A 5,134-nucleotide genomic window follows, 5' to 3' on the forward strand; every position below is an offset into this window, starting at 1 on the left:
TTCTTGGACTGAGCAGCAGCTGGGTCTTCTGGCTGTCCAGGGTGCAGGTGGCTGTTGTAGACACTCCTGCAGCTGATCCTTTAGCCTAATAAATTCCTTTGCATAAGTACACATGTGCATTTCCTACTGATTCTGATCCTCTAGAGAACCCTAACCAATACACTATATCAACCTAGAAAATAACGTTTGCGCTGGAGTAGAGGCGCTTGCTGTCAGCCTGGTGAGCTGCTAACCCCTCACTGCGGTGCTGGAAATGTGGGCAGAGTCGCTACATTCTTCCGATCACAGTGGACTCTGCGTTCCTCAGTTCTGCCTCTGGGGCTTCAGGCAGTCTCACAGAGGATGTATTCAGGGAAGAAATGCATGTGCACTGAACTATTTTTTCTTGTCATTATTCCCAATAACAATTATTTACATAGCACTTTACAATGCTTTAGTTATTATAAATAATTAAGGGATGATTTCAAGTCGGGGAGGGTGTGCCAATACGATGCCATTTTATACAATGGATGTAAGCATCTCCAAATGTTGGTTTCCAAGAGGGGAAGGAAGCACGTCTCTATTTCCCTTCCACCTCTCCTACTCATGCCCAGACTCAGACAGTTGGACTTGCAGAAGTTAAATTAACAAATGGTTACATGTTTCATGTTTTCTATGCTTTGTTGACCAAGGGCCACTGTGTTCAGGGCTCTGGGGTCAATGAGGTTAGGGTGACCTCACTGTTACCCTATCATAGATGCTATTGTACCTCTGTTCCTGTCACAGAGCCAGAGGTGTTGGGGCCTCCAGGTCCCAGGATTCCTCTAATCCGCCTGTCCTGCCAAGAGAGAAAAGGACTGTGGCTCAAGTGTTTGTAGGCGGCCATTGGTCCTATGACTAATGTCGCTCTGACACTAAAATGGACCCAGTTTTTCCCAGGAACATGAAAAGCACACTTGTGATGCAAAAAAATAGAACCTGTAAGTGGCCTCTTCTGAGTGTTCACTGCCACAAGTTTTGCAGCTGTTGCTGGGCCAAGGACACTGAGTGTCTGACCTCCTCACACTAAATGCCGTTAGTGGCTGGGGTCACCTTCACAGCACAGTACCCTCTCCAGCCACCTCCAGAACCTCCTGGCAGCTGGGTGAGATGCGCAGAGAGATGTACTTATTCCAATTTCGGAAATTTACTTGGCTTTTCAAAATATTCTTTTGGAGAATTAAAAAATTTCAGCCCCTCCAAATTCAAAGACCCAATCCAAAAATGGGCAGCGGAGATGAATACACACTTCTCAGACAAGGAGATACAAATGGCAAATAAATATATGAGAAAATGTTCAACATCATTAGTCATTCGAGAAATGCAAATTAAAACAACACTAAGATTCCACCTTACCCCAGTAAGAATGGCTAGCATTAAGAAATCAACCAATAACAAATGCTGGTGAGGTTGTAGAGAAATAGGAACCTTTCTCCACTGCTGGTAGGAATGCAGACTGGTGAAACCACTGTGGAAATCAGTTTGGAGATTCCTCAGAAAACTAGGTCTAGAGGTCCCATTCAACCCAGCTATCCCCCTGCTTGGTATTTTCCCAGAAGATCTAAAAACATCATATCACAGTGATGTATGTGCACCCATGTTCATAGCAGCACAATTTGTAATAGCTAAATCCTGGAAACAACCAAATGTCCATCCACTGAGGATTGGATAAGAAAATTGTGGTACTTTTATATAATGGAATATTACTCAGCTGTAAAGAAAGATAAACTCGAGGCTTTTATAGGCAAATGGTCACAACTAGAGACCATACTCATAAGCGAAATAAATCAAACATACATGTGCAAGCACCGCATTGTTTCTCTACTGTAAAGCCTGAAAGAGTTAATTTAATCTAGGAGATATGATAGACATTGAGAATTGATAGGAAAGCACTCATAGGTAAAGGATAACTGGGATATGGGAAAAGAGAAGGGAAAGAAGGAGAAAGTTTGTATATATGTATATGCAGGATAGTTAACACGGGTGTTCTACTGTCCTGTATTTCCTTGCTGAAAGAAACTGTCAGTGAGGCATTGGTTGATTAGCTTTGTATGTCTATATGTGTTTTCATGAGAAACTACATTGAAGATATCAATATGTAATACAATAAGCATTGTTAATTCCCTACCACTCTGTTTGTAACTCTGTAATGTCTGTACTGATCCTATGCTATTTTGTAAAATGTTGTCGGTCTGTTAGTATTTTCCTCCTTTTATTTCTAAAATAAAAAAAATAAAAAATAAAAATAAAATATTCTTTTGGGAGGAGGAGTCCATTCACCTCTCTATTTCAAGTTAGACTCCTACTGTGCAGTAATAGAGTTCCATCCTTGTCACTTAGATCAGAACTCAGAACTCAGAACTTACATCAAATGTTGATAAGGTTAACATCATTTTCAACTGAAAATCTCGCTGTTTAGGAAATATGCAGATAAGGTAAGCCTTGCTTATTTTGAATGAAAGGCAAGTCCGCAGGCTTGGGGGCAGGTGAAAGGAACGAAGGAGGAGCTGCAGATGGAGCCCACATCTCTTGCTACCCCACTGTAGCAAGAAAGCCCTCACCAGGTGACCAGATGTGGGCCCCTTGGGCTTCTAGCCTCTACTCCAGAACTATAAGAAATAAACTAGGACCTCTGCACTGAGCTACATCTCCAAACCTTTTCATTTTTTCTTTGAGACAGCCTCTTACTAAGTCACTAAGTTGCCGAGGATAGATTTAAACTTGTGATCCTCCTGCCTCAGCTTTGAAGAGGCTGGGGTACCACACCCAGCTTTGTTTGCTTTTTTGAAGGGAGTCTCACTAGGTTGCCAGGCTAGTCTTAAATTCCTGGTCTCAAGCATCCCTCCTACCTTAGCCTCCCAAGTAGCTGGGACTACAGTCATGTACCACAATGCCCAGGAAAAACTCTGTTCTTTATAAATTATCCAGTCTCAGGTATTCTGTTACAGTACCACAAAACATACTGAGTCAATGATCTTGAAAAGTTCTTTTGTGCTCAATGTCATTCTACTTGTCTTTCATTCTAAAAGATGTAGGTATGATAGGCAAAATGTGGAAAGATAGACACACATTAAATCCTTAATGCCATTATCTTGGGGTAAATCTATGAATGGTCCTTATTTTGCTCCTTTTTGGCTTATCTATAACTTCCAGGATTTCAAAGAAAAACGCATGCATTACTTTTGTCATTAAATTATTTATGAAAAAATATACAAGAAATATGAGAAAGAATGCTGGACTAGGCCCTTAGAACCTTTAGTGAATAGGTCTAGTTCTTCCATCTGTCCTAGTCAGAGTCCCAGTGTTTGTTATCCTTCATTCTCCCGGTTCTCTGTTTTACTGCTTTGTTTCAGACTGCATTTGCTAAATTTCACCATGAAAAGAAAGGAGTAAATATGTAGCAAAACATTAAAATGAAATACAAGTGGCAAATAAGTATATGAAAAAGTGTTCAACATCATTGGTCATTCAAGAAATGCAAATTAAAACAATATCAAGATTCCATCTCACCCCAGAAAGAATGGCCATTAAGAAATGAACCAATAACAAATGCTGGAGAGGCTGTGGGGAAAAAGGAACTCTTCTCCACTGTTGGTGGGACTGTAAGCTGGTACAACCACTGTAGAAATCAGTGTGGAGATCCCTCAAAAAACTAGGATTCACTCAACCTACCTATTCCCCTTCTGGATATTTTTCCAGAAGAATTGAAAACAACATACCACAGCAATATATGTGCACCTAAGTTTACAGCAGCACAATTTGTCATAGCTAAATCTTGGAAATAACCCAAATGCCCATCAACTGAAGAATGGATAAAAAAAGAGGTAGTATTTTTATACAATGGAGTATTACTCAGCTATAAAGAAAGATAAACTCGAGGCTTTTATAGGTAAATGGATGCAACTGGAGACCATACTCTTAAGTGAAATAAATCATAACCACATGTGTAAACATTGAATTGTCTCCCTAGTGTAAGAAACTGAAAGAGTAAATAAAATCCAAAAAGTACAATAGATATTATGACAGGGAAAGAAACTGCTCGAAAGGAAAGAACAATTGGGATGGGGAAAAGGAGAAAAGAAGGAAGGGACAAAACAATGTGTATACACACACACTCACACACACACACACACACACACACACACATGAGCTAAGATAATTGTACTACCAATTTCTATTGGTTTATTGAAAAGAACAGTTAATGTCTAATTGTTTGATCAATTTTTCATGCCTATGTCTGGTAATCTAAACAACTACTTTGAATATAACACTAGGCAATATAATAACTATTGTTAATTTCCTATCATCTTGTTTTGAAATTGTGTATGTTTTTATTGTTTTTTTATTCTTTTTAAAATAAAAATAAAATAATAAAATAGTGGACTATCAAGAGGCAGTGTGACTGTGCTACACACAATGCTTTAGTTCTTTGGAAAAGCTATAACAAAATGCCATCGGTGGTGTGGTTTGTTAACAGAAATATATTTCTCCTGGTTCTAGAAGCTGGATGAACCTGATTCATCACCTTCAAATGCGCAGCGACCTCGAAGACTGTGGGCTCCCTAAGCTGGGCTGTGATGGCTTTAGATACTGAAGCTAAGCTTTTCTTTTTAACAAAGAGTCTATCTCAGAAGAGCAGGATAGAGAAACAGCAAAGCTCTTTCTGACAGTTTCTTTGGAATAATCCAAGTTCTATTTCAGTGAGACAACGATTGTGAGATGAGAATCCCAGAATGGTCTTTGGAAATCCTTTGAAACTGCATATATACTTTCAACTATTACAATTAAATTTTGATTTATATGTTCATAGAAATCTCCTATTCCCAGTGGAATCTGATCAGGCACTTACAAATGACACATGGTAGTCGTTCGGGTGATGGTCTCCCAGGGTTTCTGGTGTGGTCATTGAAGCGAGTGGATGCTCCTCACCAGCTCTCCATGGCGGAGGCAGCGGTGAAAAACCCTAGGCCCACATGACTGGTTCTGCTTTAGCAGAGTGATTCAATTCTTCCATCTATTTCCGGTGGTTATGCAAAACCTAAACTATTAACAGAAATTGGTATTCACAGATTTGGTGGCAATCCTGATGCTTTTGAAGTTTAAACCTGGCCCTCGT

At 39.7% G+C, this 5,134-nt stretch overlaps 1 long non-coding RNA gene across 1 annotated transcript; it reads left to right on the forward strand.

Annotated features, from left to right (window-relative positions):
- Positions 1–2,368: 2,368 nt before the first annotated feature.
- Positions 2,369–4,827, forward strand: LOC102030517. Its single transcript, XR_263471.2, has 2 exons — positions 2,369–2,453; positions 4,519–4,827. It is a non-coding gene; the product is annotated as an uncharacterized LOC102030517 (long non-coding RNA).
- The last annotated feature ends 307 nt before the right edge of the window (positions 4,828–5,134 follow it).

The sequence above is a fragment of the Chinchilla lanigera genome, unplaced genomic scaffold (assembly GCF_000276665.1).
Source record: "Chinchilla lanigera isolate Chin_1 unplaced genomic scaffold, ChiLan1.0 scaffold00069, whole genome shotgun sequence".
Taxonomy (NCBI): Eukaryota; Metazoa; Chordata; class Mammalia; order Rodentia; family Chinchillidae; genus Chinchilla; species Chinchilla lanigera.